The sequence below is a fragment of the Hyperolius riggenbachi genome, chromosome 2 (genome assembly GCF_040937935.1).
Source record: "Hyperolius riggenbachi isolate aHypRig1 chromosome 2, aHypRig1.pri, whole genome shotgun sequence".
NCBI lineage: Eukaryota > Metazoa > Chordata > Amphibia > Anura > Hyperoliidae > Hyperolius > Hyperolius riggenbachi.
In genome coordinates, this window is record NC_090647.1 from 462,140,527 (window position 1) to 462,153,532 (window position 13,006).

At 43.7% G+C, this 13,006-nt stretch overlaps 1 protein-coding gene across 2 annotated transcripts in view; it reads left to right on the plus strand.

Annotated features, from left to right (window-relative positions):
• Positions 1 to 13,006, plus strand: part of FAM222B (family with sequence similarity 222 member B) — a 183,179-nt gene that overhangs the window by 45,729 nt on the left and 124,444 nt on the right. The window contains exon 2 of one of the 2 annotated variants that reach the window (XM_068265903.1): positions 29 to 210. The exons of the other annotated variant lie outside the window; for it this stretch is intronic. The gene's annotated coding sequence lies outside the window, so the exon portion shown is untranslated. The remainder of the gene's footprint in view (positions 1 to 28; positions 211 to 13,006) is intronic. 2 annotated transcript variants of the gene reach the window in all.

Genomic DNA, 13,006 nt, shown 5'->3' on the forward strand with positions numbered 1-13,006 from the left:
TTACTAAATCAGATTGTCTTGTATTTAGTGTTTGCAGATCAAACAATGTAGAGAATCTCTACCACAGAAGGGAGCAGAGGGAAGAGGTGGACAAGTTCATGTGACGTCTCTGAGCAGAGGAAGACACACCCCCTCTGCTGACAGCTCTATACTTTGTGCACAGATCTCTGGGTCATATTTTCTCTAGAACCGCTGCATCAAATATATACGGTACATTGTGTAACAGCATAGTCTTCTATTTGCCATCGATAAGCATGAAAAATCTTGTAATGTGGACTAAGGATTATTGTGGTGGACAGGAAATGAGATACCAAAATAAAAAGATGACCAAGTTTTTAACTCTGTCCACTCAGAATAACTATTCATATTAAAGTGGGGCCGAACTCCTGTACAGCACACAATGAAAAGTCTTTATTCCACATATAGTTGCTGAAGAAATCCACTACTCTGTGTTTCTTTGTTCCTTTACCCTGATCAAAGTGTCTTGTTCTTTTCAGCAGCTGTGAATATACTGCAGGAGCAACTCTTCCCACCCCTTCCCATACAGTTAGAACACTGAGGATTAACCCTTGTAGTGTTCCCTGCAAAGTGAAACCGCTTTCCATAAATTCCATAAATTGCAATGAAGAAATGTTTTGTCCATAAAGGTTCTCATGCTTTAGCTAATCTTTTAGAGCAGAGAGGAAATTCTGAGTTTAGTTCAGTGTTCTCCCCAGGCTCTTTTAGCCGGGTGCTCCACCCGGCTAGATTTGGTGACCACCCGGCTGTCATCGGCTCACCTCCTCCCCTCCTCCTATGTTGTAAGCAGAGTTGCCCTGCATTTTCATCTCGACCCACCCGCCTACTTTTTCCTGCCACCCGGCTACTATTTCATGCCACCCGGCTGGAAAAAAATTCTGGGGAGAACACTGTAGTTCCACTTTAAGCAGGATCTCCTCTTACAAGTACTGATATGTGATGTACTGCTAATCACTGTATCTGTACATTGGTGATCGGCCTAATTACCACTTTGAAAGTAGATAACTCTTGTTCTGTAAAGTGGGGAAAGGCATAGGCTACAGTGGAGAATATTGTTAGTTCTTTCATACAACCTGTCTGCCAGAGTTCCCACAGATTAGTAGCTGTGCATGGTCTCAGTGAGGGTCAGTTGGTTTGTGCACTGCTGCTTTATGAGGTAACGTGACAGCTGGCAATGCGTTACTCCATTCATGTGAATGGCGCTTCAGACTGCCTGTTTAGAATAATTGGTGACCAGAGCCCCAAGCCCCAGGAAGAAAAGCTGATCTCCCTTTTATAAATCTCAAGTAAGAAAAATAAGATATGGAAAAATAGAGAACGAGGTGATCTGTTTTCAGCTCGCCATCCTTTATCCTTATGAAACTCACAGAAAATGCCCTTTGCTATACTTTCTCCTGCTTTCTCCTTTGCCAGTGTTGGAAAGTAGAGCTTACAGAACATACTGAAGACAAGGTAGCCGTCCATAGCTGCATATTCCGTATCGGAGCTAATTAATTTTATTGCCGGACTCCCTCAGCCATTAGGACTCCGACATCCAAGCTTGACTGTGTGAAAAACCCCAGAGATCAGATCACATCATCAATATGCTGGCTGACTCATGGCCACTAGTCCCCAGGCACAGACACCTTCCCACTGAGAAGCCATTTACACCCTTCCACATCAATCAGCTGCTGCCCAGGCTGGAACATTCAGTGCATGTCACAGATTAAAGACATCAAGTAATAAATGAGCCACACCAGCTCTGCCAAGGGGTGACAAGCAGAGCTTCCGGCGCTTGGCATAGAAATATAGTTAAAACTTTTTGCATTGTGTGGGGAGGATGGAGGAGAACTGTGTACACTCGTCTAAATTATGGATGAGCTTAACAGAAAAGGAGTTAAAATGAAGGGGGTGGGGGGATAAGCATTTTAATGTCGGCTGTCTGAGTGTAAAATCTCTTCTTCCATCTCTGCAGTCTTTTGTAGATATCAGCATATCTAGATCACAAAACCAATCCCAAAATGCCTTCTTGAAACAGAAGGTACTTATGATTATTCAGGTTGGAGTGAGCATATGAGGTGTCCCACAATGCATCACTGCTGAATATGCAAACCTTCCCTTTGTTGTGTCTGAAAGCTAACCACACCTCCAGAACCACCGGAATGCAATGTTGTCAGCTTGTTAATGTTACAGGTTTTTAGCTTTCAAGGACAATAAAGGTAAATTTTGCATATTTACCAGTGATGCATTGTGGGACACTTAATACTGTATGCTCACTCCAACCTGAATAATTGCAAATACCTTCTGTTTTAAGAGTGCAAGTTTCTATTTTGCATAGTATTTTAGTAACAAGGCTTTTTGGTCCTTTTTAGTCTCTTACACATTCTTAGGAGTTCTGGTTCACCATGAGCTTGCTGAGCAATCTGTAACTTCATATGTGGGTGGAGTCTTGTATTCCTTTATACATGATAGCTGTGACACCTTTTCCTCAGTGCCTCACAAAATATACACTGACCATTTCTTGTCACTAGATCTGGGCATGCACTATTCTTTTCACTCCTCTTTTTTTCTTCTTTAAATAGATTAGATGTTAGGTTATGCTGGGTACACATGTTGCGATTTCCCACTCGATCCGCGGGATCTATCGGATCGATCCGATTATTTCCAACATGTTCGATCAGGTTTTGATCGGTACAGCCATCGATTTTGCATGTGAAGTATGGAAAATAGATGGTTGTATCGATCGAAACCCGATCGAACATGTCAGAAGTAATCGACTCGATCCTGCGGATCGAGCGGGAAATCGCAACGTGTATACCACCCAGCATTAGACCACATCTAATGAAAATCTAACTACTGTAAATTGTTTCACTTCAACATTTTGGAAACCATAGACTATTTCCCCCAAACGTTTTTCCACACTGCATGCATGCTGTGTGAGAAAAGTACTGCAGGTTGTATCTTTTTTTTTTTCCCCAACGCTATACAGAATTGCAGGTGGCTCCTGCAAATGCAGCATCCCCCAAAAAAATCATTACATGTGTGATCCCTCCCTCATTTGATATATAATTGAATAGAAACATTATATTACACAATTTTTCTATTGGATGAATCCTGATTAATTTTACGTACTGTGGCTGTGTGCCACTGTACTGTACAGGGCTATGGCCGTGGGCGTGCCACTGTTCTCTATGTAACGGGATAAATGACTAGTATTCTATAAATGCCCAAAGTGACATTGTAGAAAATTGTATGTGAGCGATGTAGAAGTGATGTATTGACTAATAAACACAAAAAAACTGATAAGATTTGTGCTGACGTTTGATTTGATACCTAGCGGTGCAATGTGGTAGATCAGGGATACTGCTACTGACTTTAATCATTTTCTGATGTTCTACATCAGATAGAGTTTGCCCAGCGTAACGATCCCCATCTATGTCTGTACAACAATCTATGGTCAGTTTTGGGAGAAGCTGATTATCCTACCAGTATGCCATTGGGATGTGGAAGGAAGTTGGAGCGCATGAAGAAAACCGAATATGGAAAATATACACAGCTGAGAAGAGGCATAGTTAGGGTTTTCAGCACCTGGGGACAAAGACAATTTTTTTTACAGTGCTGTGCCTGGGGACATGTGTTCCACCTTGCCTACCCATAGCTACGCCTCTGCAAGTGAGTCACATTATTTTGACCACCACCTACCTCTGTCAAGGCACACAGCCAGTGAGCGCATGCATGCTTTGTGCACACACTTTATGGGTATTTAAAGTGGAATTATACTCCCAAAAGTAAAATTTCAGTAACTACCCTTAGTTACATAAAAGAACATTTGGAAGCATTCCCAAGCATGTCCTGTGTTAAAATCATTTATTTTTACTGCAGAGAGCAGTATAAGCTTGCTTACCTCTGGTTATTGGCACACGTAATCATTGCCAGCTATAGCTCCCTGCATGTGTCTTCACTCTGCCTCCTCCCTCTGCAGAAGAGACCCATCACCCTGACAGCAGCTGAGTCACATCAGCAGAAAAAGAGTGAAGACACAGGTGCACGGAGATTCTTGTCTTTGCCGATGAACTAAAGATAAGCAAGCTTCTACTGTTTTCTGAATTTGTACACAGGTAGTACCTGGGAATGCTTTCAAATGTTGTTTTATTTAACTAGTGACTGGAATATTAGTTTTGAGAGTATAATCTCACTTTAAGGTTGCGAGTGTCCACATCAGAGTGCCACTCAGATGACCCTCTCTTGCCACTCCATAGAATAGTATAGACTGCTCCACCAGAAGCCGCCCATCATGTCTTTACAGAACTTGTCACTAAAAGTTCATCCAAAATAATCTAGGTCTATAATTTCAGGTGACACAACTGTAGAGTCTGCTTTAGATCAGGTTCCTGCTGGAATTTGATCTAATATTGAATGTAGCACAGGTAAATTATTGATACCAGCTAGATATTGATTAAGTAATCTTAACAGCTGAATAGATATGGACTTTCTTGTGCACTGCCTGGCTGTGATGTGTGACCTTGTTGTCACAGTTTTGAGTTGAGCCGAGTATGAGCCATTGTTCTGGTGTATTGCCCATTTCGCAGTCTCCCTGCAGGCCGTGCTTCCTGCAAGCTGTACAGCTGCACACTGCTTATTACACACCAAAAGCTACTCTGACACGGTAACACCTAGCCTGCAACATTTGTAACATCTGGGGGGAGGGGGGGGGGGACTGGTATAGTTTCCTTGTGCAGAGTGCAGTTAGGATAATATAAATGGTGCAGCAAGTAGGACTATCCTCCACTGAGAATTATCAGAACATCCACTAGCTGGGATTGATCTCATAATGCGGTTATTCTTTGAGCAGTCACAGAGGGCGAGTCAAAAGAGTACTGTTGCAGTTCTTAGAGGACTGAACTATCCATTGCCAGTTCCTGTACTGTACATTGACGACTTTCATTTGGTCCAAGTTTGAGGGGGTACTTGGCATTTGCACGCGGTTATTCATCTCAGTGGCTATTGGTTATTCAGTGGCTGGATAGTGTACTGGTTAAGGACACTGCCTTTGACAGGGGAGACTAGGGTTCAAAGTACCTATTCAGTGAGGAGTTTAAGGCAAGACTCCCTAACACTGCAGGGTGGCCTATAGAGCATGTCCCAGTGGCTGCAGCTCTTGAGCGCTTTGAGTCCGACAGGAGAAAAGCGATATACAAATGTTTGGATTATTATCTCAACTGCAGCAATGGATTTGAGTTGGCATGCCCTCTGAATGCCTTACAAAGTGGTTAAGGTAGCCATACACTGGTCGATTTGCCATCAGATTCGACCAACAGATAGATCCCTCTCTGATCGAATCTGATCAGAGAGGGATCGTATGGCTACCTTTACTGCGAACAGATTGTGAACCGATTTCAGCCTGAAACCGTTCACAATCTGTTGTGGTGGTGGTGGTGCTGCCGCCGCTCCCCCCGCCCGCATGCCCGCATACATTACCTGCTCCGCCGGCGCGACTCCAGTCCCCAGGTCTCCGCTGTCTTCTCCGCTCTGGTCTCCAGGTCCAGCATGCTTTACTTCTTCCTGCCTGGCAGGAAGTTTAAACAGTAGAGCGCCCTCTACTGTTTAAACTTCCTGCCGGGCAGGAGGAACTGAAGCATGCTAGAGACCAGCGCGGACACGGAGCAGCGGTGACCGGGGGTAGTTTCGCCGGCGGAGAAGGTAATGTATTGCCGCTCTATTGCGTCGGTCGTCGGGCACTCGAACGCCGCTAGCGACGCGCTCCCTACCCGCGGGCGATCGACGGTAATTTTCTGCACGGAGCGTTCGACGGGTTCGGACGAAATGGATCGAAATTCGGCGTGTAGCGCGAACGATTGGCAGCAGATTTGATCCCAGTGATCGAATCTGCTGTCGAAACGGCGGTAAATCGGGCCGGTGTATGGCCAGCTTTACTGGGCATCTAGGAGGAATGGCGTTCACTAGAAATGGTCCCAAATAAAGGTGTAAAGGGGCCCATATACTGGTCGATTTCAGTCATCAATCGATCGATTCTATAGAATCGATCGATCAGAAATCGATTATTTCAAATCGATTTGTGGGCGATTTCAATGGATTTGATCTATCTGACAGGATAGAAGAGATAGGTCGATCTGCTACTTGTAGCAGATCCATGGCCCATAGTTACATTGGATCTAATGGTCTAATAATGCATTTAGATTGATTTCCGATAGATTTCATTCTGAAATCTATTGGAAATCTGTTCCTAGTTTGTGGCACACATTAGATAGATTCCTGTCAGATTCGACTTGACAGGCATCTAAATCAGAAATCTATCTGATGGTCGAATCTGCTGCAAATGTATAAGTGTATGGCCACCTTAAATAACAACAAATCTAATCTCGAATTAATTGAATTACTTTGCACCCACCTAGTAAGCGCTGTAGTATGCGTCTGACTGATAAGCACCCAGTAACTTCTGTAGTATACTGTATGCTACCTGACTGATGAGCACTCAGTAACCGCTGTAACATGTCTGACTGATGAGCACCCAGTAACCGCTGTAACATGTCTGACTGATGAGCACCCAGTAACCGCTGTAACATGTCTGACTGATGAGCACCCAGTAACCGTTGTAGTATGATGAGCACCCAGTAACTGCGATGAGCAAAGCCATTGTAATTTCCTGTTAAGGCAATCTTAACAATAATAACTCCAAATGTGAGTTCACCAAATGCATTGTTTAAAGCTCTGTGCTATTTACTTTAAGGGCACAGTGGATTTCAAAGCGCTTTCTGCTCTACAGTTAAAAGGTCAGACTGACATTGGAAGAATTACTGTCAGTGTCACAATGAAGCCAACGTCTTAGGCGAGATCTTGGAATAAAACCCTCAAACGAACGCACTCAGGGACCACCGTGTTTGCCGGAGGATTGAAGGACACCAGGCCCTTCGTACAGTATTGATTTTTGGCTTGTGTAACTAAACTGCCAGAGAATAAAGTCTAGGCTGTAGTTGACACTGCGTTAAACAGAAGACATCGCCTTTAAATCGCTTTACTCCCCGCAGCCATTTACAAAGCGCTAGATCCCGCTCAGACAATAGAGCACTATTATAATGGTAAGAACAGAGCGGTTATAGAAGATACACAAGAAGAAACAAACATAACGAATGATGCCTGCATTACAAAGTAAAGCAAAACCATTCTGCCAACGCCTACTGTAGTTCCTCAGTGTTCTTAGGAGAAAATGGTACAAATGTAAACTGTCCAGACACATTTTTTTTTTTTTTTATAATAATGACTGAATTAGAGCAAACATGCAGGTAGATTTGACATAGCAGTGCCCATAGACACATAAGATTCCTGGTTGAAGGCCCGGTTCACATTGGCATAAAAAACAGTCAGTTTAGCACACAGTTCCCCAACCCTGTCCTCAAGGCCCAGCAACAGTACATATTTTGCAGAAAACCACAAACATTCTCAGGTGGGGTAATTAGGGTCTCAGGACAGGTTTGGGGAACACTGGTTTAGCAGACCTTACCCCAATAGATCCTACCGGATATGAACAGATGCAATATTAGCCAATGGATACAATACGGACCAGGCATTAACAGAACGGTGGGTCACGGATCAAAAACTGATGCTTTTAAAAACTGATCTGTATCGTGGATGAGTTTTTATGTGGATCAGTTTTTGATCCGTCCAGTGTGAACGGCATAATGGAGTTCAGCCATGCTTCATGTCTTTGTGCCGTCCTGCAAGATATGAAAAGTCTGGGCATTACCTGGAGCGTCTGCAAAAAGTGTGACCCACAGGGAGGACCTCATATATTTATCGCTCCAAGGCAGTCTGGACACAGGAGGGGGGGGGGGGGGGAGAACAATGAATATAAAGGTGTGTCATGTCACCCCCTAGTGCCTGCTGTAATGTTATACTATTCATTATATTTCCTGCTTACAGGCTCACTTTACAGGCAAATATGCCCTAAATTAGTAAAAATCTATAAAATGAGCTACCCCCAAGGTAGATTTGTAAATAGTGTAGGCTGTTGGGGGGTTGCCAGGCATTGTTTATGTGTGGGCAGTAGGGTAGCTAAGGAGATATGGGCTCCAGTGCAAGTTTTACATCCCCCCCCCCCCCAAGCTTCCCTATCTTCTTCAGTCAGACCCACAGGTGCTGCAGTTTGAAATGCTCGCAGCTGGGCTGCGCATTCTCGTCTGCCGTAATGCATGCCGGGAGATGTAGTCCTTCAATGTGAATAGAGTACATGTCCCTGTTTTTATTTTTTACTAATTTAGTGCTCAGGTCCCTTTTAAAGTGCACCTGAAATGACATGACAAGATAAATGTATATGTATTGCCCCACGGTTCTTTTTAATTTATGTGTTTTTGATATTAATAAAACAAGATTTATCTACTGAAGCGGTGCAGATTTCTACTTGCTGAATTCTATTGAAGTCTCTGTGGTATTCTGGGATGATTTCCTGCATGCTTTACCACATTGTTATAGCTACAGGTGGATGGCCAGAGAGTGCGACTCATCCGAATTTAAAGAGAATCTGTATTGTTAAAGTCGCACAAAAGTAAACATACCAGTGCGTTAGGGGACATCTCCTATTACCCTCTGTCACAATTTCGCCGCTCCTCGCCGCATTAAAAGTGGTTAAAAACAGTTTTAAAAAGTTTGTTTATAAACAAACAAAATGGCCACCAAAACAGGAAGTAGGTTGATGTACAGTATGTCCACACATAGAAAATACTTCCATACACAAGCAGGCTGTATACAGCCTTCCTTTTGAATCTCAAGAGATCATTTGTGTGTTTCTTTCCCCCTGTTCTCATGCACTGAAGTTTCAGGCTGCTTGTTTCTTCCTGCAAACAGCTTTGCCCTTGTCTGTAATTCTTCAGTATGTGAAAGCCCAGCCGGCTCAGAGGACGATTTATCCAGCTTGTAAAAGATAAGAGAGAAGAGAGAAGCTGCTCTAATCCTAAATAACACACAGGCAGTGTGCAGAGAGGGGCCTGAAAGGGGGAGTTCATAGCAAAACCACAACACTGAAGAACTTGGCAGCCTTCCAGACACAGGCTGACAAGTCTGACAGGGGAAAGATACATTGATTTATTACAGAGACAGTGAGGCCTGGAACCCACTGAAAACCGCAAACGCAAAACGCAACCGCTAGCGTTTTGTCTGAGCGGTTTGCAAGCGGATTCATGCGCGTTTTTGGTCGTGTTTTGCAACATTGTATTTTTTTCCCCAGCGGGTGCCTAGCGTTTTGCGTTTTGCGTTTTTATCCTGATTGGTCCTGTGAATTATTTTTCATTTTGTTACAGTGTGCTGAACCGCAAAACGCTAGCAAAACCGCTCAGTTTAGGTTTTGCTGAGCGTTTCTGCTAGCATTTCAATACTTTACATTGAAGCGTTAACGCTCCCAAAATGCTGCAGGTCCTGCGTTTGCGTTTCTGGGAAACGCAAACGCTCCTGTGGAAGTTGCCCCATCCATTAACATTAGCCCAGCGTTTTGGCAAACTGCTAGCGTATCGCAGTGCTGCCAAAACGCTGCCAAAAGCGCTCCTGTGGGTTCCAGCCCTGATAGTATAAAGTGCTGCAGTAAACCAGAACACATTAGAATAGCTTTTTGAACTTGTAGGATGATAAAAAACAGGATGCAATTTTTGTTACGGAGTCTCTTTAAAAGATAAATGTATATGTTCAGTTTTGAGCCTACAGATTAGCTTTTAAACACAAAATAAGGCTGTGGGATTTAGGAAAGTCACACTGGACTATAGCTACAATTACTCATCTGTTTATTTTCAGTTCAGGTTTGCTTTGAAACATGAGCTACATAGGTGATTTTATTCACTTGACTGTAACAACTGCCTTATTTGAAGGGGAGATGCCTCTCAGTGGTTTCAGTTTAACTCTTTTTATTGCAAATGAGGCAAACGTTATTTCATATTGATTACTTTTTATATGCTTATAAAACACAGTTCTTCTCACCCAGTTAGAGTACTTTTGCCAAGAATGCAAAGAGCAGTTTGAGTGTACTGTAAGTTTTGAAAATGCATAGCTGGCTGCAAATTGAAATGGAAATATATATTTTAAATGTTAAAATGCAAATAGATTTGTGCAGCATCTGACTATTTCTGTCAGTTTTTTTTTTTTTTTGCTAGTAAAACAAATTTCTACCAGCATCTAAACCTCCAGTTCTCAAGTGATTAATCTTTCTTATGTGGCCCAGACCTAATCACAGGTGAATAATCTCCTAAAAAAATCCTCTGCAGTGTATCTATAAAGCAGTTTTCTCACATATTTTTCAGCCTTGGCTACATGTGTAAGAATAATCACTTAAAGTAAAATTACTGGCAATATTTCCCCTCTGTCCAACAGATCTGCTGTATCTTTATGTCATCCAAGAAAGGAATCTGTAAGAAAAAAAAGTGCCTGAAATGGTTAATATGCTTACTTTTACTTTATACTGGAGCTTTAAGACTAGACGCGCACACCCAATTTCGGGTAAAGCAAAAGTGACCGTGGCAGGTGGGGGGTTAGAAAGCATGCTGGATGCTGCGGCTTGCTCTGCAAATGTTGAGAGAGATGTGTGTCCCCACCCCCTTGGCTATGAGTCCAAAATGTAGTTAGACTCTTGTACAAGTCAACTCCTATACTGTTGTTTAGTGAGTCAGGCCTGAATTTCTAGACTTATAGTCGAGTATATATAGTAGATGCAGTGTTAGCCTTTGCCCATCTTCACCCTGTGTTCCTCCTTCAGCAATTTGGAAGGGGGCGGGGGGTATACTATACAGCTATACCAACAAAGAAGGCGGCACAGATGTGACTACTGATTGGTATATCCCTAGTACATGTGGACAAGTGCACAGTTTAGAAACATTTTGTCCACTTTAAGCGCACTTTGATGTACTATAAATTGATTTGAAATGTGACAGTTGCTAATAAGGTGTTATATTTACTCATATTCAGTAATTATAATCACTCATGTTGCCTTGTTCTAAAGTGTACACTTTTACTTTTGCAAGTGACCCTGCCATGTCCAGTAGTAAAGAAACAGTTGCCAAAGTGGCTGTGCCTTCTGATGTCTGTGACTTGTTACATTTGGCTGATACATTTTTGTATGAAAGGGATTACAGATGAAAGGGTGTTGGGCTTAGCTTCCAGCCAGCACAATCAAAGATCCTCTTGTGTAAATAATTCTTCAGATGCACAGAAGTGGATTTGAGGATTAGTGCAGGTCCTTGCAGGCACCACTGGACCTTGGCAGCACTGCTAATTTGGTCATGTTTTGTAACAGTTTCACTTTAAAATGACCCTGAACTGGAATGATACAAATAACACAAGATTTATGACTGCGTCCTACACCTATTCCATGCCTCTCACTTCAGGTACCCAAGGTGGATGGATGGGGGGGGGGGGCGGGAGCAAATGGGACACCATGCCATGTCACTCCACACTGCTCTCTCCCCCAGTCCTGCACTGCCCCCCCCCCCCCCTCCTGAAATCTACAGACGGCAGCTTGTCAGAAGACGGGAAGTCCCTGGTAGGACTTCCCGTCCTGCCCTTTCCCCCCCTCTCAGAGGCATCTTGCTGTTTTTCCCCTTCCCCTTCTATCTGTGCTCTGAGCTGCATCTGCAGTGTCATGACCCCGGGGTCGTGCCCATTTTTTTTTTTTTTTATATAGCAAAAGCGAAACTGCCAGAGCATTCAGAATAGGAGTGGCTGGTAGCAGCGGTAAGGGACTCTACCTGATCCGACTAGCCCCCTGGGATCAGGTAGTACGTTTCATGGTCTTACAAAATGATTCTTACTTACCCGCGGCTCCTTCCATCCCCCTGTAGTCTGTCAGCTTCCTTTGTCCTTCCAGTACATTCAGTTGTGCCACTATCAACCCTGTTAAAGTCCGCGACACTTCTCAGTCACAGACCTCTGTGCATGCACAGTCCTGGGGCTACAAGCTTCCCCTATTGTACTCTCATGAATGGGAGCAATTCTGCTCTTGTGCAGTTCATGAAACTTATAGCACTACTTGTGCAGAACGCTCCTGGTTGCGGAAGTGTGATGGAGGAGCCACATGGCCCAGAACAGCGCATGCACATTTGAGACATTGAGGGAGCTGACAAACTACAAGGGGGCTAGAGGAAGTCCCAGGTAACTAAATAGCCTTTAGTTCCCTTCATCTCCGGTTTACTTTAAAGAGCCAGAAAGAGGAGGATTTCCCCAAAAACATTATGCAAGACAGTATTACAGAACTTAGGACAGCAATCCAGGGGGTTGGATTCATTATCACTATAGCTCCCCTTACTGCGTGCTTAGCGTGCCTTATCCAAGTTAGCGTGCCTTATCAGAGTTAGCGTGCCTTATAAGAGTAGCATAGCGAGCGCTACAAACTTATGCCTGCTAATTGGCAATGACGAGAGCTCCACTCGTCCTGCCCTGAGCCCCTGCGGGTCCAATCACTTTAAAGGATATTATTCCCGCACTTTGATTGGCCCATTAGGCTGCCTCTTGACAGGAATCGTGACAGGCAGCCTATTGGGCCAATCAAAGTGCAAGGATAATGTCCTTTAAAGTGATTGGACCCACAGGGGCTCAGGCCAGGATGAGTGGAGCTCTCCTCATTGCCAATTAGCAGGCATAAGTTTGTAGCGCTTGCTATGCTACTCTGATAGGGCACGTTAAGTCTGATAAGGCACGCTAAGCGAGCAGTAAGGCCTGGAACCCACTGAAATCCGCAAACGCAAAACGCAACCGCTAGCGGTTTGTCTGAGCGGTTTGCAAGCGGATTCATGCACGTTTTCGGTTGCGTTTTGCAACAGTGTATTTTTTTGCTCAGCGGTTGTGTAGCGTTTTGCGTTTCGCGTTTTTATCCTGATTGGTCCTGTGAGTTATTTTTAATTTTGTTACAGTGTGCTGAACCGCAAAACGCTAGCAAAACCGCTCAGTTTAGGTTTTGCTGAGCGTTTCTGCTAGCATTTCAATACTTTACATTGAAGCGCTAACGCTCCCAAAATGCTGC